Genomic DNA, 26,727 nt, shown 5'->3' on the forward strand with positions numbered 1-26,727 from the left:
ATGGCGTGAACAAGTGTCTGGTGTATAACTGGATGGGTAGGCTTCAATCAACAATTGCATATTTTTCATTCAAGAACCAATCATCCTTTTGCTGTCTTTTTCAACCATTCTGGATTGATATCTGGGCAATTAACTTCAACATCTAATATCTATTTGTGCATGTCTGTCTGTTCGTTTGTCTGTTCTCCATTAAAAATATCAATATGGAGCACTCTAGAAATATCCAAGAAATGTAACATTTGATGCTGAATGTCATGACCACATTGAATTTAACCTTTAAGGTCATATGAAGTTCAAAAGTGTTTTTTGACCAGCTTGCACTGACACATTACTGTTTATTATACGTATTTACTATCACTGACTTGCATTACTGTTTACTATAAATGTGATAACATTTGATGCTGAATGCATTGACCTCACTGAATTTAACCTTTTAAAAAAAAATTAAATTTGCACCATGGACACCTCAATTAGTCACAGTGCTCTGCATCAATGTACATTCAGAAACCAAACCCAGTTCAATATGGGCCCAAAAAAAGTGAAGCAACATTGGCAGAAGCTCTTAACAAATCCAGAGAGTTAGACAAAGGTGAAACCTGAGGAACATCAGTCTTGCCTCACTGTTGATGCTTCCAGACATCCAAGGAACAGGCAGCAGGAAAAAGAACACCAGCGATATGCCCGTCTCAGTGCTCAAGCCTCTGGACAGACAAGGGTAGGCAGAGGGAAACAGAACCACAACACCAGGCCCGCCAAGCCCACCTCAGTGCTGATACTGCCAGGCATTCCATGAACGGACAACAAGAGTTTGCTGTGGAAGAACAAGCAAGACTCCAATCAATGTGAACAAAAGCCACCAGCTGAAGGGCAGCACTAAATGCTGCATTCATTTACTCAGTTGACATTGAGTATTATTCCATTAATGCAGTTGTAATTGGCTCCATGTCAGAGGTATGCCAACAATATGGAGCATAGAAGTGGAAAGGTGAAACGCAATCGATAAGTTGTTCCAATGCCAAGCCTTTACATCCATTGAAAATGTTGCTAGCCACCACAGCAAAGTCCAAACATTTTCTAAAGATGATCAAAGCCTACAAGTCACCATTTAAGATGACATCTTTTGGAGCCATCATCACAGAAAGAGGGCTTCATGCCAACATTTAAAGTCCAAGGACATCTATCATCATATTGGATCACTCCAACCTCAAATAAATGAGCATCCACAGTTCCTGCAACTCTGTTTTGTGGGAAATATGCAAAAACAGGCTGAATACCGTTGCAGACTTTATATAATAATCCAACTCCAGGAGATGATCCATACTACAAACAATTATGTAAAAAGCTTTAAATATGCGCTTGAAGAATCTCCTACTTTGGACTTCCAATTAGTGATTGATGCAGATAGGCAACCACAAATGCAGTCAACCTGCAATGAGGTTTCCTTGATCGTGAGTGGGCAGAGGAGCATGGAAAAAGAGATATTGTCTTAAAACTTTGGGGCAACAATATCAAGAGGATAATTGAGACACACAGATCCTATGATGCTCTTCAATATCCACTCATCTGTGTTTCTGGAGAAGATAGATACCACTTTGGAATTTAGCAAACTCAAGGAACAAAAACTGTATCCTGCATGGATTTTTGTGCCTACAAATTTATGATTTGTAATAACTACTTCAACCACTTGCAATGATGTCAAGATCTATTCCACCAATATGCTGTTGATATGTACACCAAGGTGGAGTCAGAGACTGTTGTACTTAAAGACACACCAAAAAGAATTGTGTGTGGACTCCGACATTCATCTTACAGATGGCATCAACAATGATGGAGGTGGAGGCAGAGGAATTGGCCAGCTGTGCATTCTTCCATCCAGTTTCACAGGAAGTCCATGATATATGCATGAATGAACTCAAGATGCCATGACTTATGTCAGAACTTATGGAAGGCTAGATTTCTTCATCACCTTGAGCTGCAATCCTGCTTGGAAATAGGCGAGTAATGAGCTCTTCCCAGGACAATCTGGTAATGACCAACAGGATTTATTGGCTAGAGTTTTTCAACAAAAGCTCATCAAAATTATACACCTCATAAAGAAGTATGAGATCTTTGGCCCTTCAAGATGAGACATGTGCACTACAGAGTGGCAGAAAAGAGATCTTCCTCACACACACATTATCATCTGGCTAAAAACAAAAATCCACTCCAATCAAATAGACTTAATTATATCAGCAGAGCTTCCAGACCATAAAACTGACCAGAGCCTCTTTGGCACCATCAAAAGAACAATGGTTCATGGCCCATGTGGGCCTCTAAACCCAACAGCTTCTTGCATGGAAAAAAGAAAAAGTGTCAAAAGGTATCCCAGGCAATTGATACAATAGATTCAAACAGGTGGACAAAGAAATCAACTCTACAGAAGGAGGCCTGAAGATAGAGGATTTACAGCCAAAATAAAAGTGAGAAATGGACAGTGTTGACATTGACAACCAATGGATCATACTCCCCTGTTGTCAAAGGCCTTTGATGCACATATCAGTGTTGAGTTTCGTAACTCAGTCAAGTCAATCAAATATGTTGCAAGTATGTCAACAAGGGATATGATGCTGCTATGTATGCTCTTCAAAACCAAAACACAAATGATGAAGTGACACAGTTTCAGTTGGAAAGCAATGAAGCATTCTGGCGCATTTTTGGATTTCCATTTCATGAATGACACCCCGCCATCCAACAACTAAGTGCCAACCTAGAGAATAGACAAAGAGATGACGATACTGAAAGAAGGCTTTGCAACAGGCATTGGCTCGGCAAAATACAACACTAACTGAATTCTCCAACCTTTGCCAAGAAGTTTCCTTTACACGCATGCCGCTTTTTTCTGAAGTTGCATCTTTCTACATCATGAGCAACAACAAATGAAGTAGGAGGAGATGAGGCAGCTGTGTCGATGGTCTTCCTGGCATTTCTAAAGATGAAGCCTTGTTAAGAGTCTACACTGTTCATCCCAGCCAGCAAGAGTATTTTTACCTTTGTATGCTGTTTCATGATGTGAGAGGCCCGACAGCCTTCGAGGATTTGCGAACAGTCCAAGGTCAACTCTGCACCACCTACAGAAAGTGATGTTTCAAGTGAACCCTTCTTGTAGATGACGCACATTGGGAGGCTATGCTGGCGGAAGCAGCAGCCTCACAATCACCAGCCAACCTCAGAAGTTTATTTGCCATCTTGCTGCAAGTTTGTGGTGTTTCAAACCCACTTACATTGAGGCAAAATCACAGAGAAGATCTGTCAGAAGACTTCAAGTACCAGGCTCATGAGCAAAATCCCAATATAGAAGTCGACTACAATAATGCCATTTTTAACTTGGCTCTTAATTGCCATTGAGGACAAGGTATTGGCTCTTGGAGGAAAGGTGCTTCCATCGTTTGGCCTTCCTGAGGTTCAGTACAATCAGGATGACAGCCTCAATCATGAAGTTCTATGTGAGACCACTTACAACAGTGAAGATTTTAACCAAGAGGTTGCAACTAATGAGCCAAAGCTGCTACCCAACCAAAGAACAGCATACTCCACAATCATCAACAGTGCTCAATATCAGAAAGGTGGAATCTTTTTCCTTGATGCACCAGGAGGAACGAGGAAAACAAATGTCATCAACCTGTTGTTGGCAAAAGTCCGTCAACATCAGAAAGTTGATCTTGCAGTTGCGACTTCTGGAACTGCAGCAAGTCTTTTGCCTGGAGGTAGGACAGCCCATGCTGCATTCAAGCTCCCTTTGAAGTTGGCCATAAATTAAAATGCTACATACAATATCAGCAAAGGAATTGAGATGGCAGAAGTTCAAAGAAGATGTCAAATGATTGTTTGGGATGAATGTACAATGTCTCACAAAGCAGCATTAGAAGCTCTGGACAGGACACCAAGGTATCCAGGGAAATAAAAGGATAAGGGACGATGCCACTTTAGCTTTTGCTGGAGATTTCAGACAAATATTGCCTGTTATTCCAAGATGCACACGAGCAGATGTTCTAAATGCATGCCTAAAGTCATCATATCTATGGAGAAACATTAGAAAATTCCACCTATCTACCGACATGAGAGCCCGTCTACATGGAGATCAATTATCTGGGCAATTTGCAAACAACCTAATGAAACTCTGCAATGGTAAAATCAAATTAGATGCACAAGGAACAATTAACATGGGACCAATCAGTATCAAAATATCATCTGTTAATGAACTGAAAGCAAAGGTCTTCCGAAATCTTTCTGAAAACTACCAGAATCACAGGTGGTTGTGTGAAAGAGCAATATTAGCTCCAAAGCACAATGCTGTCAATGCCATCAACACACAGCTTTTGCAGCAGCTATTTGGTAATGTTCACTGCTACAAGTCAGGTGACACAGTTCCTGATCAGACTCAAGTGGTCAACCATCCCAAAGAGTTTCTAAATTCACTGGAATCTCCAGGAGTCCCACCACATTGTCTCAGTCTAAAAGTAGGAGCACCAATCATGCTCCTTCATAACTTGGAATAATGGAGCCTGTATAATGGAACAAGACTGGCCATTAAGAAACTTATGCCTCATGTTATTGAGGCGGAAATACGTTCTGGATGTGGCAAGGATGAAGATATACTCATTCTGAGAATTCCCATCATTCCCACTGATATGCCGTTTGAGTTCAAGAGACTTCAATTTCCCATATGCCTGTACTTCACCATGTTCATCAACAAATCCCAAGATCAGAAGTTGCAGGTAGCTGGACTGCATTCGGAAGAACCCTGCTTTTCCCATGGGCAGCTCAATGTTAGGTGTTCACGTGTTGGATGCCCGAACAGTCTTTATGTAAATGCTTTAGGTGGAAAAACTAAGGACATCATTTATTATAAAGCCCTTAGCTGAGAATTGTCTATGTTTTGCCAGATATCAACTTTGTATCTCTGATATAAAGAACATAAATGTTGTGTTTGAAAGTATGCAGAGTTGCCATGAATTTTTGGGGTATTTTGTTTCAACCATGTAGTCAATAACTGAATGTTTTATTTCCCAGGCAACGCCGGGTATCCAGCTAGGCATAGATATTTTCTGACTACTAAACATGCTTTTTTTGGCTAAATTTCACAATACACCAACACTAATATTTTTGAAACAGAACCAGAGGTGGTAATGAGGCAAAGGAAAGAAGATGAGAAAAGATTTTGAAATCATTTTCTGAGAATTACTTAGCTTTAATCTTAAATTTGATAACAGTGTCCTACTAAATTTTACTGTTATCATGCACGGGCCATGAATAATCATGACTTACCAAAATGGTTGATGGCAATTTTAAAATAAAACATTTGTGGGAAATCTACACTTAAATGTGGTGACAGTGAAAAGCGATGTTGCATTACATCAAAATCCCTTCTATGGTCATATTCCAGTTGGAAATGATTTCATCAGCAATTGTTAATATAATTTTATCAATAAAGATCAATCAATATCAATTACCAATCAATAAAAAGTTTTTAATTCTGGCACACTCTTGATATATTCCATCAAATGTGTCCTAGTTTTTAATGTATCCTCTTGGTCAGATGAATCAACAATGACATATAAAAACTCTATCAAGATATGTCACCAAATAACTGGTCTAATGTACTAACGTTCAAAGGGGTCTGTTCAAAATTTAGTGGTTATGCTAAATCAGTGTGGCCAACTGTGAGATAGTGCATACTGCAGAAGTATGAGGCATTCAAACCTATAAATTGCTTTCAACTCTGACAAGAAATAGAATGAGAAGAGATTACATGGTTATTTATTTGGAATAGTGAGTACAAAACTGTTGCCAGCAAGGATTTTCACATGTGGAAATACTTCTAGTGGGATTTAGATAAAACAGAAAACAAATGATTCTAACATATTTCAGTTCAATTCAGATAGTGGGATTTAGATAAAACAGAAAACAAATGATTCTAACATATTTCAGTTCAATTCAAGTTTATCATCATCTAACTGTACATATACAACCTGACAAAACAGCATTTCTCTGGACCACAGTGTACACACATGCACGCAATACACAGGTCATAATAATCACACAGATATAAAGATATAATTTAAAATAAATATACATAATTATTTTGAGATGATTTACTGCATTACAGGATAGCATTCATCAATCTCACAGGCTGCAGGAAGAAGCTATTCCAAGCCTGGCAGCCCTGATTTTGATGCTCATGTATCTCCTTCTTGATGGTTATGGGTCAAAAATACTGTGATTTGTCTTTAAAAAGAGTTCAATTTACAACATATCAAAACAAATTTGCTATAGTTTCAGTCCCAGGTAAAAGTACCATCATCTTACTGATTTTAAAAAATCTTACTCAAGTGACCTCTTTAATTCCCTGATTTAAATCCCAGCCCCAGAGCTTAAAAAGGGGACACTGGAAACACTCAGCGGGTCAGGCAGCGCTTGTGGAAAGAGAAACAAAGGTAATGTTTCAAGGACCCTATTGAAGTTTCATTCACTGTGGAAAAGGAGGTTTGTTTATTTTAATTCATTCATTTGGTGCCAGTGTTGCTTACAATTTAATGTTTAATAATTAACCCTAATTACCCAGGAGGTTTGTATTGTGCTCCTCTACAAAGCACACAGTTGAGTTCCTAATGAGTCCAGTCAGGTCGGAAGTTAAGGAGGAGCACCAATATATTTTCACATTCTAAGACTTGGAAGTGAACTATGGAAGAGTCATATTTGCTAAGGGAGTGTGACAGTACAGGAGACTATCATCAATGCTTATATATTTGTATATATTTACATATAGTAGTAGTGATTGGCTGAGAGCCGGAGCCACGCCTACTGGCAGGTCATAAAGGGCTGCGACTAACCAGACCCAGGTCAGTCTGGACTGGTCAACCTCAATGTAATACACTCCAGTCTTTTGCTAATAAAAGCTTTGGTTTGAGTCAACAAGTCTTTGAGTCATTTGACGCGCTACGGAAAGGTGGTGTCCTCATGCAATTATTACTCATCCTTCTGGGCACAGGGACTGCCCACTTGACAGGTTCTGTTAAGAAGCCTTAGAAAGCATCAAACTTTGTGCACTGTATCTTCTCCTCTTTTCAGACAGGAATAAGGATAATTTCCTTCCATTCCAATCCTGTGGCTTTGGAGCTAGCTGAGAAAGTCACTCTGAGCTCAGAAGACTGCTATAGTGAAGTCAAAAGGGATCCCCTTGAAATAGCCTAGTGAGCAACTTAGTTCAAAGGATATAAGGATAGACAGTAAATGCTGGTCCACCTTGATCCTGATGTATCAATAAATAAAAACAAGTGGTGGATGGTATGTAATGTGATGCACTGCTTTCTCCATTTTATCGGGACTTCCTTGGGCTGCTTTCGTAGAGACCTGAGGATCTGAAATGTGCCTCCTTTATTTTCAGTAGCCATTTGCCAGATATTCTAATAAGTCAGTGCAGATGCTTTTTTAGCCAAAATCAAATCTTTACTACAAGCACACAATGGCAGATTGAATATCAGTCAAATGGATTTCTTTGGCCTCGATGGTGTGGAAAATCATTAACATTCCATTCATCCAGAAAGATATTGTATATTTGATCTTGCTTTTGATTTGTGTCTTGTTGATGGTAGAAAGGCTTTGCAAAGCCAAGATGTTAAGCAGGATACCCTGCTATTGACCTGCTATTGCAGCTGCAGCATTTACGTGACAGGTCCAGTTTGGTTTTTGGTTCTCGTTGAATCACAGGATGTTCAGTTTATTGTCATCTGATTGTATAAGAACATCCTGATGAAACAGCATTCTCCTGTCCTTGGGGCAAAAACATATAGGCATACAACCAGATATAACACACATACAGACAAATAATATATATGCAGTGCAAGTATATCTATAAAAATAAGTAAATAAATAAATATTATTTTGTATACATGAGAGTCTCGGATGGTTAGTGTGAGCAGTTCCTTTGGTCGTTCAGCATTCTCACTGCTAGTGGGAAGAAGCTGCTCCTCAGCCTGGTGGTGCTGGCTCTGATACTCCTGTATCTCTTTCCTGAAGGGGGCAGATGAAAGATGCTGTGTGCAAGATGGAAGGGGTCCTCAATGATTTTGCTCGCCTTCTTCAGACAACGATCACAGTAGATCACATCGACGGGGTGGAGGGAAACTCCAGTGATCCTCTCGGCCACTTTTATGGTCCTGTGGATTGACCTCTGATCCATTTCTCTGCAGCAGGCATACCACACTGTAATGCAGCCAGCCAGGATGCTCTCGATAGAGTTCCTATAGAAGGTGACATAATGGTGGCTGGTAGTCTTGCCTGCTTCAGTCTTTCAGGAAGTGCAGTCACTGTTGCACCTTGCTGACAAGTGAGGAGATGTAGAGTGTCCACGATAGGAACTTGGTGCTCTCCACTACAGAGTTGTTGATGTGTAGTGGAGGGAGGTCAATCCTGGTCCTCCTGAAGTCCATGATTATCTCTTCCATCTTGCCCATGTTGAGACTCAGGTTGTTATTCTCGCACCGTTTCACAAAGTATTCCACCTCTTCCCTGTAGTGCGACTAATCATTGTTGCTGATGAGGCCAACGACTGTGGTATCATCTACAAATTTGATGACACTGTTGGAGCTGGATCTGGCGATGCAGTTATGAGTCAGTAGCGTGAACAGGAGTGGGCTGAGCACACAGCTCTGAGGTGCCCAGTGCTCAGCGTGACAATGCTCAAGATTCTGTTACAGACTGTGATCTTTTCATTGGATGTCCTGAATAAAATTACAGGGAAGGGTGCTGAAATCCCAGTGAAAACAACTTCTCCACCAGCCTCTGGAAAATGATCATATTAAATGCCAAGCTGAAGTCAATGAACAGAAGCCTGGCATATGAGGTGTTGGTCTCCAGGTGGGCAAGGATAGAGTGAAGCAACAAGGCTAGCGCATCGTCTGTGGAATGGTTTCTTGTATAGGCAAATTAAAATGGATCCAGCGTTCTGGGAGGTGTGCTTTGATGCGTTCCATCACCAGATGCTCTGAGCATTTCATAATGGTGGAGGTCAGTGCCACAGTGCAGCAGTCATTGAGGCCTATTATTGTCACCCTTTGGGGTACCTGGATGATGGTGACTGTCTTGAACCCTACGGGAATAATGGACTGCTACAGTGAGGTCTTGAAGATGTCCGTGAAGACCTCTGTCAATTGGTCTGTGCAGTTCATCAGTACCTGACTGTGTATGTTGTCTGGTCCTGCTGCCTTGTTCACCTCAGATAGGATTCTCCTCACCTCAGCCATGGCTATGTGGGGGGCCAGATCATCAGGAGAACACGAAGCTTTCTTTGGCATCCTCCTGTTTTTCTCATCAAACCGTGCATAGAAGACGTTCAGTCTGTCTGGAGGGGAGACATCATTGTCCTTAACTCACAAGGTTGACTTGTGATCCATAATAGTCTTGATCTCTTGCCACATGCACCTTGTGTCACTGGTGTGGCACAGCTGTCTGTGGATCTTCTGTGTGTACCTTGGTTTTGCCTTCCGGATTGCACAGGAGAGTTCAGCCTTGGCTGATCTTAGTGCCATCCTATCTATCCCCTGTCCTGAAGGCAGTATCAAGAACTCTGAGAAGGGCCCAGACCTCTGCATCCAACCATGGTTAACCCTGATTGTAAAGCATTTGATCTCAGTGACATCCTCAATGCACTTGCTGATGTAGCCAATCACTGAGCTCATGTATTCTTCTATGCTCACATGACCATTGTGGGTGGCCTGAAACAGCTCCAGTCCATGGTATCAAAGGAGTCCTGTAGCACTGCTATTGACTCCTTCCACCCCCCCCCCCCCCCACCCCCATCCACCCTGGCCACATCCTGATCTCCCTGCAACTGACCTAGTTTGCTTTGCCAGTGGTTTGAATGCTGGAATTAGCAGAACAGATATGTGGTCTGAGTAACCAAGGTGCAGGTGATGTGCAGCCTTGTACGCATCAGGGACATTGGTGTACATCCAGTCCACGGTGTTCACTCTTCCGTTGGTGAAGTTCACATGCTGCTGAAACCAGGGTAAGACCATTTTCTGGTTGGTGTGATTGAAGTCGACAGCAACAATTATGGCAGCGTCAGGTTGGGAAGTCTGCAGATGGCACCATGAAGCTGCTTCATGACTTCACCCTCATTAGCTGAAGGCGGAACGTAGAATGTGGTAATATGCGTGGCCCAGAATTCCCTGGGAAGGTAGGATCTGTATTTCTCCAGGAAGTATTCTATCTCTGCTGAGCAGTAGATCTTTTCAACAGACACTTTGGTGCACCAGTTCTCATTGATGTAAATGCCCAGACCCAACTCCTCGTGTTTTACCAGAAGCAGCAGTGTCTGTCCTGAAGGGATAAGGCAATCCAGCCAGATCGCTGATTCTGGAATGGTGTCCTGGAGCCATATTTCTTTTATCACCAGAGCACAGCAGCCCTGCAGTTCTCTCGAGTTCAGATGCAGCCTCAGGTAATCCATTTTCTCTCCACCAATCTTAGTAAGATCATCGTGAGCAAGGGTCTGAACCCTCAGTCTAACCCTGATGCCAACCAAAATTTTCCACACTTCTGCCTTCTCCAGCAGTACTTACAATGTTGATGGCAAGATTTCAGCAATGGTCAAAGGGAGGCGGTAACTATAGTTTAATCTATGCAAAGTACACATTACTTGTCATTGATTAATTCAAGGCAGCATGCTGTCCAAACCTTGCTGCGTTCCGGTACGAACCACTGCTTTACATAAACTTCACTTTCCTTACAGAAATCATGAGACAAGACCATGGTCAGAATGGGCTACCCATGGTCACTTCCTCCTCCAACTTTGGCAGTATTCACAAATCTGTTGAGGACGTAGAAGTAAGGGACGGTCTCAGGATTGCAGTGAAGTACTTGTCTTGTCGACCAAGTGCTGAAATTATTGTTTCAAGGTGAAAAGATCAGCATTTTTGGGGAGTCTTGATTGGAACAGGGATTCAGAAATGTAGGAAGTGAGTGCTGATCCCTGCAGACAGCAGTGGTTGACATAGTGACATTTTTTTTTAATCATGGCATTGTCGCCACATGCTACTCAAAAGAAGATTAGTAGTCAGGTTAAGCTCTGAGTTTCATTAGGGCTCAGGCCCAACTTTTATACTTGTACTGTTCCCACTGTGACCCCCCCTTGGTTGATGTCACAATATGCATAACAAAAGCAGGTTTCCCACATACAAGTACTTTCCTGTGTAACAATGCCCTTCCCCACACGCTGTCTCTGTCTGTTGACTGCACAGCAAAGCCAAAGTCATTTTGGGGTCTCTGGCCTTTAAGCTGCCCTTGCCGTTCACCCACTGGTTCGCTTGTTGGGGCCAGTGCCGCTGCATGGGCAGCTGGCCTTTGGTTGCGCTCACTGCCTGGAGCACCAGCTTGATTGCCACATCAGTGTGCCACCTCATGACCCCACCTCCAGAACTGGAGGTGTTGTCCTTTTTATTGTCCTTGGTCCCGGAGGCAAGGTCTCTGCAGCCTTCGGTGGCCTGCCTCTTTGGAGTGGTGCTGGTGTCTCGACCAGGCATGTTGGGTTCAGGTGAGCCAGCTTCAGCCTGTCTGTGGTGAAGACCTCCATCTTGCCTCCAACCTCCATCTCGAATGTGGCCCCATTGCTGCGGATGACCCAGAACGGACCCTCGTATGGCCTCTGAAGCGGTGGACGATGTGGACCCCTGTGAATGAAAACATATTCACAGTCCTGCAGCTCTTTGGGTATGTTGGTCCTCACGTGTCGGTGCCTGGAAGATGGAATCAGGGCCAGGTTGCTGACTCTTTCCCTTAGCCTGCTGAGGAACGCTGCTGTGTCGTCCTTCTGTCTGCCTGGGGAAGGTACGAATTCTCTCGGGACCACCAGTGGAGCTCCATAGACAAGTTCAGCTGAAGAGGTGTTGAGGTCCTCCTTGCGTGCCGTGCAGATGCCCAACAGCGCCCATGATAGCTCTTCTACCCATTTGGGTCCTTGGAGTCTGGTCATGAGTGCAGTTTTGAGGTGCTTGTGAAAGCGGTCCACCAACCTATTGGACTGTGGGTGGTAAGCTGTTGTGTGATGCAGCTGGGTACCCCACAGGTTGGCAAGGTTGGACCACAGACTGACGGTGAACTGGACCCCTCTGTCAGATGCAATGTGGGATGATAACCTGAACCATGCCACCCAGGATGAGATGAGGGCCCTGGTGCAAGAGGTTGTGGATGTGTCTGCCAACAGTACTGCTACTGGCCACCTGGTGAAGCGGTCGACCATCATGAACAGATACTGGAAACCCTGAGATACTGGCAAAGGTCCTACTACATCCACATGGATGTGGTCGAACCTTCACCCCGCGGGCTCGAAGTGCTGAGGTGGGGTCTTGGTACGCTGCTTTTCCTGCTGACCTGTTTCCGCAATCCATGCCACACGTATTTGCTGGCCACAAGCTGGACTGTTGTCCTGATGGATGGTTGAGCCAGTACATGGATGAAGTCACAAACCTGTTTCCAAGTCGCTGGGACGATGGGTCTGACCTGACCAGTGGCCACGTCACGCAGGAGGATGGTGTTACCTTTTACCTGAGCTGCAGTCCCGATATGGAAGTCCTGTATTGGGGCATCTCCTTATCTTTCTGCAGTGCTTCTGCCAGTGCCATGAAGTTCACTCCCCTTGATAGCACATGGATACTTTATGTGGACAGTGCATCGGCCACCATGTTGTCCTTGCTGAAGACGTGCCTTACATCTGTGGTGTACTCCGAGATGTAAGACAGGTGTCATTGCTGGCGGGCCAACCAGGTGTCCGAGATCTTAGCCAAGGCGAAAGTCAGGCGCTTGTCATCTGTGAAAGCCTTGAAGGACCTGCCCTCCAACAAGTACCTGAAGTGGTGAATGGCCAAGTACAGTGCCAGTAGCTCCCTGTCAAAAGTGCTGTACTTCCTTCGATCTGGAGGCTGCAGATGTTTGCTGAAGAAAGCCAGCTGCCGCCAACTTCCTTCGATCTTCTGCTCTGGAACTCCACCATCAGGGCCATTGGAGCATCTGACCTGGGATGTGCCAGGAGAGCAGCATCTGCAGGGCTTCCTTGGCCTTCATTAAGGCTTTCACTGATTCCTCATCCCAGGTGATGTCCTTCCCCTTGCCTGCCATCTGGGCAAACAAGGGCTGTATGATCCGGGCAGCTGAGGGGATGCACCTGTGATAGAAATTGATTATCCCCACGAACTCTGGTAGCCCCTTGGTCATGTTGGGTTTGGGGAACTTCCAGATGGCCTCCACCTTACTGGGTAGTGGTGTGGCTCCTTTCCTGGTTATCCTGTGGCCCAGGAAGTCGATGGCCTCCAACCTGAACTGGCATTGTCAGGTTGAACTCATTCAGTTGGGTGTAGTGGTTGTGGAGGTGCACCGTATGCTCCTGTTGGTTCCTGCTCACCACCAGGATATCATCCAGGTACATGAAGGTGCCTTCCAGGTCTCAGCCCATTGTGTCCATGAGTCACTGTAACGTCTCTGCAGCTTTCTTTAGCCCAAACAGCATTCAGAGGTATTTGAAGAGGCCAAATGGAGTGATGATGGCAGCCTTAGGGATATCATTGGGGTGTACCAGGATCTGATGATATCCCCACACAAGGTCCACCTTGGAGAAGATCTTTGCCCCTTGCAGGTTATCTGTGAAGTCCTGGATGTGCAGCATGGGGTACCAATCTGGTGTTGTGGCCTCGTTGAGTTGGATGGTCTCCAGACCCCAGTTGCTTTGTGTACCATGTGCAGGGAGAAACCCGTGTGCTGTCCGACCGCTCTACGATGCCGAGCTCCTCCAGCTTCCTGAATTCCTCCTTCACCAACTGGAGCTTCTCCGAAGGATGGCATCTTGCCCTTGTGTGGAGCGGCGGGCCCTGGGTCAGGATGTGGTGCTGTACTCCATGTTGGGACATCACCTTGGTGAATTGTGGGGTGAACACTGCAGGACCCTGGTGTACTCATTGTCTGATCTCTTTACGGAGTTCAGGTGGAACATGGGAGACTGGCATCTTTGAGGGGGAAGGTTTGAAAAGTCTTGGCGTGGACCAATCTCCATATCTTGAGGTCCACAGGGTGCGCAGAAAGTCTGCCCCAAGGAGCAAATCTTCCACTGCAGCCAGCGTGAACACCCATGAGAAGAGGCTGCCTCCAACTGCATTTGGGCCTTTTGAGTACCATAGGTCAGAATCGTACTGTTGTTGACAGCCCTCAGTGTGGGGCCTGACTGCCTATTCCTGGTGTCCTGTCCATCAGGAGTGTTGTCCAGACTGGCGGTTCCAAACATAAAGGTGCTGTCTTCGTGCCAACTGTTAGGCCATTAGCGATGGCTGGCCCTGGCGTTTCCCTGAAATGTGCAAGGTGACCTGCACCAGCGGGCTCTGGGCCCCATCTCTGGTGGTAGAAACACCATTGGTCATCTGGATCACCTCCTCTGGGGGGCTGCTGTTCTCTCGGTGGCTCTGCACGGGTCTGTTTGCAGGGTTTTGTGATGAGCCCCAGGGACACAGAGCATTCTCTCTTCTGTTTCCATACAACATCTGCTCATGCTGCGACAGTCAGAAGCAGTTGGATGTCCTTAGGCAGTTGCTTCAGGAATGCTTGCTCAAACATAATGCAGGGCTCATGTTTGCCCAGGAGGGCCAGCATCTTGTTAATGAGGGCTGACAGGGGCCTCTGCCCTAGCCCATCCAGGTGGAGCAGACGTGCGCCTCTCTCTCGCTGTGAGAGCCCAAAAGTCTTAATCAGAAAGTCCTTGAAGGTGGTGTATGCACCATCCTGGATGAAGTTGGCCACCCAGCCTGCTGTGACCTGGTCCAGGCTGCTTACCACATGGTAGTACCAGGTGGATTCTGCTATGATCTGCCAAATCTGGAACTGTGCCTCAGTCTGGTCAAACCACACGCGTGGTTGATTCGTCCAGAAGGTCAGCAGCTTGAGAGCAACTGTGTTGACTGCTGCCTGTTCGCTCATCGCTGGGTTTAGATGCCATCTAAACTGCAAGGGTCACCAATTGTAGCCACGTGCTACTCAAAAGAAGACACACATGTAGTGTAGTTAGGTTAAGGTCTGAGTTTTATTAGGGCTCAGGTTTTTATACTTGCACTGTTCCCGCCATGCCTCCCCCTTGCCTGACATCACAACATGCATAACAAAAGCGGGTTTCCCGAGTGTGGGTACTTTCCTGCATAACAATGCCCTTCTTCCCCACTTCTGTCCCTGTCTGTTGGCTAATCAGCAAGACCAGTGCCATTTTGGGGTCACTGGCCTTGAAGCTGCCCTTGCCGTTCACCTGCCAGTTTGCTTGTTGAAGCCAGTGCCGCTGTGCGGGCTGTTGGCCTTTGGTTGCGTTTGCCACCCGGAGCGCTGGCTCGATCGCCACCGTGGCAGGCCGCCACAGCATAATAATTGGTGCGAACTGAATAACTTATGCAAGCTCTGCAAATTTTTGTCATTCACCGTTAGGTTTCTGGTAACAGATGACTTGCTCATTTAAGAGAATAAAGCCTGCTGCATTTCAGGTTGAATTCTGTGTTGTGTTTTGGATCCTGGAGTTGTTCCGAGTTTAATCTACCACATTCTGCTCCAAAGCAAAGCCCTCACACAGACGCTGCCTGCTGCTCGCTCCCCAAGAAGAAGAGTAGCTTATTCCTTCTTGACAACAGAGCATCTGTCAGCTCCCTCTTGCAGCAGTGGGCACCATGTTGAGAAGCATTGCTAATGCCTCCTGCATCACCCTGAAGGGAGCCCGAGGTGAGAATGTTTAAGGTCACTCTGACATTTGCACTCAAACACAAAATTCTTCAGCCTGCACTATGCCAGCATTAACAGATTTCTGTCTTTACTTCTACAGAGAATTTGAGTCTATAAATCAATGTTTCTCAATTGCACGACATAGGACACATTCTCTCTATATGGAAAAACACACAAATGCTGGAGAAACTCAGCAGGTCAAACAGTGCCTTTATGTAGCAAAGGTAAAGGTACATCACCAATGTTTCGGGCTTTTTAGCCTGTTCTCTCGATGGATATCAGTAAGACAAAACTTGCTGGAGCCCTTCCCTCTTCTCCACACTGACCACTTTACCCTGCTCTTTCGCTCTGCTCCTCTTCTTGTTCTGAAGGCCCCATTATACCTTGGGTTACAATGTGGAATGCAAGGACTCTGAGACAAGATACATCAATGCATTTAAGAAGCAAGATGAAAACTCAGAGTAAGAAGAAACAGACAAGGTGAGGAGGGAAGCGAAAATGAAAGATTGGTAATTATCAATGTGCTTTCATAAGGACTAAGTGATGTTTCACATGCAGCCCCCAGCAATCATCAACTGAATGAATGAACAAGCTTTCCTCAAAAAGACTCCATTATCAATAATCCTGCATATTTTTAAAGTACGTCAGGAAGACAGTGGTCAAGAATATGTTATGAAGTCGCATACAACTCGTCCATCTGAAGAAATAAAACATTAAAATTATAAATGCATAAGTGGGTGCTTCAGAGATATGAAATGCAACCTGCAATTAAGAATTCAGTGAACTAAGATATTGAGATAACAAGTGAGTTTCTAGTTGATTGTCTGTTACAAAAGGATAAATGTATGTGACATGGTACACACAGATCCAGACACATTGTTCTATATGTACACTATATTCTGTTCAAAAAATAAAGCCAAAGGGACATCAATTATCATTTACTAAAATTATATCTTTGGCTTGGCTTCGCGGACGAAGATTTATGGAGGGGGTAAAAAGTCCACGTCAGCTGCAGGCTCGTTTGTGGCTGACAAGTCCGATGCGGGACAGGCAGACACGATTGCAGCGGTTGCAAGGGAAAATTGGTTGGTTGGGGTTGGGTGTTGGGTTTTTCCTCCTTTGCCTTTTGTCAGTGAGGTGGGCTCTGCGGTCTTCTTCAAAGGAGGTTGCTGCCCGCCAAACTGTGAGGCGCCAAGATGCACGGTTTGAGGCGTTATCAGCCCACTGGCGGTGGTCAATGTGGCAGGCACCAAGAGATTTCTTTAGGCAGTCCTTGTACCTTTTCTTTGGTGCACCTCTGTCACGGTGGCCAGTGGAGAGCTCGCCATATAACACGATCTTGGGAAGGCGATGGTCCTCCATTCTGGAGACGTGACCCATCCAGCGCAGCTGGATCTTCAGCAGCGTGGACTCGATGCTGTCAACCTCTGCCATCTCGAGTACTTCGACGTTAGGGGTGTAAGCGCTCCAATGGATGTTGAGGATGGAGCGTAGACAACGCTGGTGGAAGCGTTCTAGGAGCCGTAGGTGGTGCCGGTAGAGGACCCATGATTCGGAGCCGAACAGGAGTGTGGGTATGACAACGGCTCTGTATACGCTTATCTTTGTGAGGTTTTTCAGTTGGTTGTTTTTCCAGACTCTTTTGTGTAGTCTTCCAAAGGCGCTATTTGCCTTGGCGAGTCTGTTGTCTATCTCATTGTCGATCCTTGCATCTGATGAAATGGTGCAGCCGAGATAGGTAAACTGGTTGACCGTTTTGAGTTTTGTGTGCCCGATGGAGATGTCGGGGGGCTGGTAGTCATGGTGGGGAGCTGGCTGATGGAGGACTACAGGGGAATCACGTTGCTCTCCATTGCAGGCAAAATCTTCGCTAGGATTCTACTAAATAGAATAATACCTAGTGTCGCCGAGAATATTCTCCCAGAATCACAGTGCGGCTTTCGCGCAAACAGAGGAACCACTGACATGGTCTTTGCCCTCAGACAGCTCCAAGAAAAGTGCAGAGAACAAAACAAAGGACTCTACATCACCTTTGTTGACCTCACCAAAGCCTTCGATACCGTGAGCAGGAAAGGGCTTTGGCAAATACTAGAGCGCATCGGATGTCCCCCAAAGTTCCTCAACATGATTATCCAACTGCACAAAAACCAACAAGGTCGGGTCAGATACAGCAATGAGCTCTCTGAACCCTTCTCCATTAACAATGGCGTGAAGCAAGGCTGTGTTCTCGCACCAACCCTCTTTTCAATCTTCTTCAGCATGATGCTGAACCAAGCCATGAAAGACCCCAACAATGAAGACGCTGTTTACATCCGGTACCGCACGGATGGCAGTCTCTTCAATCTGAGGCGCCTGCAAGCTCACACCAAGACACAAGAGAAACTTGTCCGTGAACTACACTTTGCAGATGATGCCGCTTTAGTTGCCCATTCAGAGCCAGCTCTTCGGCGCTTGACGTCCTGCTTTGTGGAAACTGCCAAAATGTTTGGCCTGGAAGTCAGCCTGAAGAAAACTGAGGTCCTAAAATTATATAATCAGCTAATTATCAGCATCAATTAATATGTGGGAATACATATTGCATTGGAACGCATTTATTACTGAACAAGGCGTGCATCAACAGAGTATGTAGGTTCTAATGTCATGTAAGTAGGAGTGTAGTGCTGCCAGAGTTCGCCAGAGCACCACTCCGGCATCTCTGTAAAGAAAGGATCAACTTCTTCACAAATGAGGGAGATGTGATTGTAGATTTGAGAGAACATTTCTCTCCCAAAAGGTTTTACAATTTAAGTTGGAATACAGTTTGCTCCCCAACTTTCCAGAAATGGTGGCAAGACCAGGCTGCAAGTTGAGGGAATGATTGGCAGATACTCTCTACTGTCCCTGTACTCCAACATGCATGAGCGAGGACACCGCAGTCCCGCTAAATCTCGTGATACTTACACGGAGCAGGGCGTCGCCATCTGATTGGGGCTGCACAGTAAGGTCCTAGCAGCAGAGGTTCCAATATCCAATCTCACCCACATTTTGTCCACCTCTATCAATTCAGCTGTGCTCACCTCTTACAGAATGGATCAAACTGATAAAAGAATTCCATTCAAAATTAGCCCTCAAGTAGAAATTATTATATTTTTTTATTTCTCAGCAGTTGGAAGAGAGGAGGGAAGTTTGGCTGGGTTCAAAGTTGTACTGGTGAGTTTAGAGAAAGACCTGGGAAAAAGGGAGAGACACAGGGTGGGGGAGGGGTGGAGAATGGCACTGAATAGAATAGAGGGGGAGAGAGAGAGAAGCATGGGATAGATGGAAGCACAGGATAGATAGAGACTCAGAATACAGTTGAAATTGAGAGAGACCTTAAATGTGTGTGTGTGTGTGTGTGTGTGTGTGTGTGTGTGTGTGTGTGTGTGTGTGTGTGTGTGTGTGTGTGTGTGTGTGTGTGTGTGTGAGAGAGAGAGTGTGTGAGTTGAGGGTGGTGGATTGGGGCAGAAACCACCATGCGCAGAATCGAGAGGGAGAGATGGAAAAAGACCTGAGAGGAAAAGTACTGAGTGATGAGGAGACCCATGAGAGAAAGAGACAGGAGATAGTGAGAAAGATAAATCCACAAGGAGATTAGGGACTGTGACAGAGGAGGCTTGGGATAGAGTGATGCAGGACAGAGTGAGGAACCCCAGGAGGAAAAATATGAGATAGAGAGAGTCTTGTGATAGAGGGAAATTGGGGAGATAGATCAACTGACCTTGAATAGTGTAAGACTTGAGTTAGAGGAAAAGATCAGAGAGGGAGATACATGGGTTAGAGTGGGACCTAGGATATGGATATAAGCTTTGGGACAGGAAAGAAAGGGAGAGTGATCTAGGATAGATAGGGAAAGGGAGATTTCTAGAGAGACCCAAATCAGGTGGGGTGGGGTGGCGCAGAGAGAAGAATGAACAAAGGGATGTCATTGTGCAGTGAACTGGATTCACTGGTAGTGTGTGATACTGATGGCTGGCCCCGCCTCCCAGCTCCATCCACATCTGCTCACATAAAACCCTGGTTTCCCACCTAAACCTAGAACCCTTCTACTGCGAGATCCCACCCTTAGTTATAAGCTAATAAAAACATTTGTTCTCCCTTCAGTTGTGAGAGCTTTTATTCACGCTACAATTTTATTAGCTTATTTCTAACGATGAAAGTGCTACTCAAGCCAGGTATGCTACTGATAGACCATCAGTCCCTTGATGTGTCTGAGGAGTTCACATACTGGCTAGACTGCTTCCAGGTCTACCTGAACACGACCAGAGGCATCTTCCACGCCGATAAACTCAGGAGGTCTGCACTTGTTTTGAGGTTAGGAACGAAAGAGTATGCAATAATTGGGGACTGCTCTATGTACCAAGGTGTTGAAGGCTTGGTACTTGAAGTCGCAAAACAAGGTCCTAGCAAGGCATCAACTCGTTCTGTCACCTGTGGCCAGGGGAGACTATCAATGTCTACCTGCTGGGTCTGTGGATGCTTGCCAAGAAGTGCAGGTATGAAGCAGCTACTAGCAGCATTGGTGAGGAAAAACAGATCCAGGACACTCAGTCACGGAGGTCTGCTCGAGGTACATGAGGCAGGAAAGAAGGACCTGGCTAGCGACGTTGAAATGGCCAAGCTTGAGAACGACGACCTCAAAGCCTGCAAGCTTGCTCACCCAGGTGACCCCTTCCAAGGACCAGCTGCACCCACTACCCCTGCCCTAATGGCTGCTGCTTCCCATGCTAGGGAGTGCTTATTCTGCAGAAAGAGCCAGCACCCGCGATCTTGTTGCCCGGCAAAAGACTCAGTGTGTTCCAGCTGTGCCGAGAAAGGGCATTGGGTGAGGGCTTGTCATGTTCAGACCAATATTTTATGAAGTCTGAGACACAACGTCTGCTCGACAAAGGTCTCATCAAGCCAAGCACCAGCCTGTGGAGAGAGCAAGTGGTAGTGGTAAAAGGGGAAAGTAAGTCCAGGCGAGTCAAACTATAGCCAAACTATTAATCGATGCACATTCCTGGATGCTTACCCCCCCCCCCCACCTCCCTCGAATTTCGGACATGGTGAATGATATTGTGGAGTATCGGGTCTATTTGACCATCGACCTGAAAGCTGCTTATCACTAGCTGTCAATGCATTCTGAGGACCGTCCATATAGAGAATTTGAGGCTGACAGTCGTCTCTATCAATTCTGGAGGGCCCCTTTCTTGTTAACTAATGAGATTTCTATCTTCCAGAAGCAGATGGACAGAAAGGTGGACGAGTATGGGTTGAAGGCTACCTTCCCCTACCTTGATAATGTCACCATATGTGACCACACCTTGGAAGATCATGACACCAACCTCCAGAGTTTTCTCCACGTAGCGAAAGCCCTGAACCTCACTTACAATTCTGACAAGTGCGTGTTCAGGACAAAACATCTGGTTATCCTTGGCTACACGGTAGAGAATGACATCATTGGCCCTGATCCCAATAGGATGCGTCCCCTGTTAGAGCTTCCCATTCCCAGGACCACAAAGGCTTTGAGGAGATGCCTGGGGTTTTTCTCATATTACACTCAGTGGATCCCTCAATATGTTGATAAGGTTCACCCTCTCTTAAAAGCCACTAATATCCCCCTCTCGGCTGAAGCCCAAATGGCCTTTAACTACCTCTGGAACCACATTGCGAAAGCTGCCATGCATGCGGTGGACAAGAATGTACCTTTCCAAGTGGAAAGCGACGCTTCGGACGTAGCCCTGGTCACTAGGCTCAAGCCGGCGGGCAGGACAGTTGCATTTTTTTCACGGCATTACAAGGCCACCAGCTCTGCAACTCCTCTGTGGAAAAGGAGGCTCAAGCCATTGTAGATGCCATAAGGCACTGGAGTCACTACCTGGTTAGTAGAAGATTTATGCTCCTTACTGATCAGTGCTCAGTTGCATTCATGTTTAGTAATGATAAGAGGAGAAAAATCAAGAATGACAAGATTACTAGGTGGAGGATTGAGCTCTCCACTACAATTATGTCATTGCCTATCGGCCAGGAGCTCTTAATGACCCTCCAAGTGCCTTATCCAGAGGAAGTGGTGCCTCTGCACACAGCAGCCACCTGCAGATTGCATAATGAGCTCTGCAATCCAGGGGTCACCCGCATGGCTCATTTTGTGCAATCTGACCTACTCCATGGAAGACATCAGGGGAATGACCAGGTCTTGCCAGATCTGCAAGGAATGCAGGCCACACTTCTACCGCCCTGCAAAGGCACACCTGATCAAGTCATCCAGGCCCTTCGAATGGCTCAGCACCAATTTTAAGGGACCTCTCCCCTCCACGAACGGGAACACCTTCTTCCTCTCAATCATTGATGAGTACTCCCTCTTCCCGTTTGACATTCTGTGCCCAGACATGTCCACTTTATCAATCATGAAGGCCCTAGACTCCATTTTCGCTCTGTTTGGGTATCCCAGCTATATTCGTAGCAACCGGGGTCCATCCTTTATGAGTGACGAGCTACGTCAGTACCTGCTGGTGAGGGGCATCGCATCCAGCAGGACTACTAGCTACAATGCCCGAGGGAAAGGACAGGTTGAAAAGGAGAATGCCATGGTCTGGAAGGCAGTTAAACTGGCCCTGAAGTCAAAAGGCCTTCCAGACTCGTGATGGCAGGAAGTCCTCTCTATGATGCTCCATTCTGTCCGGTCAGTACTATGTACAGCAACCAACGCTGCTCCTCACAAGCTCCTATTCACTTTTGAAAGAAGGTCGGCATCAGGAACTACACTCCCACTCTGGCTCACCACTCCTGGTCCAGTCCTTCTCAGAAAGCACGTGAGGAGAAGCAAGACTGACCCCCTGGTGTAAAGGGTGAAACTGCTCCACGCCAATCCCAAGTATACCTATGTGAGTACCCGGATGACAGGGAGGGCACTGTCTCCATCAGGGACCTGGCACCCACCGGAACAGAGGGTCCATTGCCTCAGGTGGCCTGCGAGCCACAGAGTTCATTCTCACCACCCCCAGTCAGGGCTCGGGGAATCCAGTTCAAGAGGAAAGTGCATCCCCCTCCACCTTTGAGCTGGAGACCCAGCCCACCACTCCTCACCTACAAGGGGACCAGGAGAGCCAAGGAGTCCAAGGCTCCCCAGTGCTAAGGTGCTCCACCAGGATCTTCAGACCCCTGGACCACTTAAATCTGTAAATTTGTAAATAACTATATTTTTTTAACCATTTGTTTCTGAACCCTCGTTCTCTGTCTTCATTCACAGACCCTAAATTCTTTAGGAAGTGAATGCAGTGAACTGGGATTCACTGCTAGGGTGTTGTGCTGATGGCTGGCCACGCCTCCCAGCTCCACCCCATCTGCCCACGTATAGCCCTGGTTTCCCGCCTTAATCCAGAATCCTTCTGAAGACTACTGTGAGACCCTACCCTTAGTTATGAGCTAATAAAAGCGTTTGTTCTCCCTCCAGTTTTATTCACGTTGCACATAGGGACAAATCTAGGTTGGAGGGAGACCCATCTTAGATAGATGCAGGAAAGAAAGTGAGAGAAATGGAATAGAAACAATGAGAGTTGTGACCTGAGGGCTTGGGTGGAGGAAGAAAGAATGACCCGGACAGCAAGAGGAAGGAACAAAACGAAACAGAGTTCCAAGAGACAATCCCCACAGAGAGAAAGAATGACCAGGATAGTCAGACATAGAGAAAAACTCATGGCGTGGAGAGATAGGACAAACTCAAGGTACATACAGAAAGAGAGATGGCATTTTAAAGAGAGAAACAAGGGAGAGACCTGAGAAAGCAAGGGCCAGAGACATGACACATTTTGGGGATTAGACAATCCTTTCCTCACTGGAATTAATCTTCCAGACCTCTGCAGAGAATTAGCGAGTGTAATTGTGTAATATTTCATCATATTATTAAATTAGGTATTTTATATGTTTTATTGTACCAGTTATACATTGGAATATAGTGATCGGCTATAATCTTGTTAATGTCTTAACTATTATGGAGCTCTGGAATTCATACATTTCTTTCATCTTGGTTGAGTGCTTGACATGATAAGAAGCCCTAGTTGCACCCAATTTGTGTACCTGTTCATTTCATGTATTGGACAAGTTTCCACTCCATTCATGTAATGAGCAGGTACACAAATTGGGTGTGACATATAGAGAGAGAGGATACAGGGAATGGCAGGCATTTTTCAGCTCCAGCACCTAAAAAATTAGCACTGCATCCCTGCATGTAAGTACACAAAACTGTCCAAGATGAATAACTCTTGTCAATAACTTAGGTAGTTGAAATGTTATACTCCATTTGTACATCACTAAGTGCATAAGCTCAGGCATATCAATCTCTGTCCTGGTTGCTTCCTCTGCTTTTGCATTATCTTGCATCCTGATTTTCACCCTAACTCAATGATGTCAAATCATTGCTCTTTTCTGCTGTTTCTTGTGGTCTAAACTCATCTCCTGTGTCTTTCCTGTCTTTTATTATCAACATGGCTTTCAACTCTGACAAGAAAGCTACCACTCTGCAATACCATACCGATTGACATGCGAAAGTCAATACTTTCTGCAACATCCTACATGGAACATGCAGAGCTTTGAAATTGCCTGCACGTTGCAATACAGACCTCTTTTAATACATCCAGCGTAATCAATATCTGATTAATTTTATTCAGTCATTCGTGTAAATATCAAGTATTTTATAGATATGAAGCATTTCTACAGAATGATGTCTACTCATCTTTGTCACCTTATCATGTGTACCAGACTCAATTGATATCACCTTGCATCATGTCCTTATGGCTTTCACCTGTAATGAAACAAAGGAATACTCAGCTCTGCCTGGCAGACACCCAAGCAGTAACACTATAAACTCATCTCATGTGAAGGTTGGCCTCAGAATGCTTTTTATGCTTCTGAAGGAATATTTTCTGTTAATATTATCCACCCTCTTTGCAAATGCACTTCTGGTGATAACACCCTCCACATTCATTTTCTTGCTGTTTCATCAAAGCCTTTAGTTCGATAAAGAAAAACTTTATTTTGAATTGTATTTATATTTACTTATCTCTCCTCTTGAGAAGCTCTTGCATTTAACAGCTTGGATCATCTTTCAGCTGAAGCTTCATATTCCCCATGAGATTGACTGTCATCTTGCTGTGATATCACTATTTGCACAGATCAGGACACCTTCCCTCATGGAAATTGTTGCCTGTAGTCACCGCACTGTCATCCCTGACCGTACCTTTGCTCATTGTTCCAGTTAACTGCATTGTCAGTATCACACTTTGGTTCTCAATCACTCTCACTTGTGCTGCACATAGTAACCATATCAGTTGGTTAAGAACTTGTCAGTGCCTGCCAAGCCTGACTGACCATGGTCTACTTAAGCGGGGCCAGCGCACCCTGGATGAACAGCTCATATTCCATCTGGACATCCTCCAACCATATGGCATTAACATTGATTTATCTGGTTTATGTTAGCCCCCCCCCCACTCTCCCCACCCCCACATCTCCTTTCCTGCAGCTCTGTCCCTCTCTCTTCCATTTTCCCTCTCTCCTTCAGCCATCAATTTCCACCTTCCCTCTCTCCTGATCTCTTCTACAATTATCACCTTTGTCTGAATTCCTCCCCTGCTATTTCTTTTATTCAGACACTGCCTGCTTGTTCCATATATTGAAGGAGGGCTCAGGCCTGAAAATTTATATATATTTACCACCTATGGATGCAGTGAGACCTGTTAAGTTCCTCCAGAATGTGTGTTTTTACCACAATCACATCGCCTGCAGACTTCCATGTCTTACTGCACCCTGATGTTTGAATAGCTCCTCAATTCAATCTGTTCCCACAAGCACTGATGTATCTTCATAGACTCTAATTGTGATGATTTAGTGGTATTAACTGCAGAGCTCAAGAAATGCAGCTTACCAGAGAAGTCAACTACCAACTATTTTTTTAAAAATCACACGCTTCATAAAGAAAGGGGAGTGATGTCAGTGTGCTTCATAACGGGGAGTGATGTCAGTGCACTTCATATAGGGGAGTGATGTCAGTGCGCCTCACAAAGAGGAGTGATGTCAGCGTGCTCCACAAAGGGGAGTGATGTCAGGGCGCCTCACAAAGAGGAGTGATGTCAGCATGCTCCACAAAGGGGAGTGATGTCAAGGTGCCTCACATAGAGGAGTGATGTCAGCGCGCTTCATAAAGGGGAGTGATGTCAGGGTGCCTCACAAAGGGGAGTGAAGTTAGCACGCTGCAGTTATTGCCTCTCTGGAAACATGCTAGCAGGGAAGCAACGCGCTCTGTAAACCCATGAGTCTGCAAATGCAGGCTTCTCCTGGGCAAAGAAGGGGAGGCTGTACCATTCAGTGCCGGCCACTCGGTGTAGCAATTCTGCCTCTCCAGCTCAGTCCGCCACATCACCACCCCCCCCCCCCCCCCCCCAGAATCATTGCACGGCTGCAATGTCACAACTTTGGGAATTTTAGGAGGGCATCCCCAGCACTTGGGAGGTGGGACATGCACAAGTTCAGCAATATCCATGTGTGCAGGCTTCAGTCTATCTTGTGTAAAAAGTTCTGGTCAACCACCAATGTCCAATAGCACCGTAGATCCATGTGCTGCAGCACTTTATAAGGCCCCTTGTAAGGTTGCTGCAGGAGTCTAGCGTAGGTTGGACGTTGAACAAAGATGTAAGAAGTAGAGTCGAGAGCAGCAGGAACGAGTGTAGGCGGTGATCCATGACGAGTTGCTGGAACCGGAGCCAGGAAACCCATCTTGTTTCTTAGTTCTTGTAATTCCTCTATAACTGAGGATCTATCTTTGGCTGGAGAAGGAGTGATGTCTGTAGGCCCTAGGAGTGAAGTGCTGTAAACTAATTCTGCTGAAGATATCTCCATGTCATCCTTAGGTGACGTTCTAATATCGAACAGCACCAACGGTAACTCATCTGCCCACTGAGGCCC

The 26,727-nt window shown here is 45.6% G+C and overlaps 2 long non-coding RNA genes across 9 annotated transcripts in view; one reads left to right on the forward strand and one right to left on the reverse strand.

Moving 5' to 3' along the window:
* LOC138755438 (uncharacterized) overlaps positions 1-26,159 on the reverse strand; it is a 63,048-nt gene extending 36,889 nt beyond the window's left edge. For 2 of the 7 annotated variants that reach the window (XR_011352295.1, XR_011352294.1), the window contains exons 1-2: positions 25,479-25,680; positions 24,512-24,571 (exon numbers count right to left, since the gene is read on the reverse strand). This is a non-coding gene — a long non-coding RNA (uncharacterized lncRNA). The other 5 variants (XR_011352290.1, XR_011352293.1, XR_011352292.1 and 2 more) reach the window with 5 other exon arrangements.
* Positions 9,861-26,727, forward strand: part of LOC138755439 (uncharacterized) — a 50,303-nt gene continuing 33,436 nt past the window's right edge. For both annotated transcript variants that reach the window (XR_011352296.1, XR_011352297.1), the window contains exon 1: positions 9,861-10,045. This is a non-coding gene — a long non-coding RNA (uncharacterized lncRNA). The remainder of the gene's footprint in view (positions 10,046-26,727) is intronic.

The sequence above is a fragment of the Narcine bancroftii genome, chromosome 2 (assembly GCF_036971445.1).
Source record: "Narcine bancroftii isolate sNarBan1 chromosome 2, sNarBan1.hap1, whole genome shotgun sequence".
NCBI classification, from domain to species: domain Eukaryota; kingdom Metazoa; phylum Chordata; class Chondrichthyes; order Torpediniformes; family Narcinidae; genus Narcine; species Narcine bancroftii.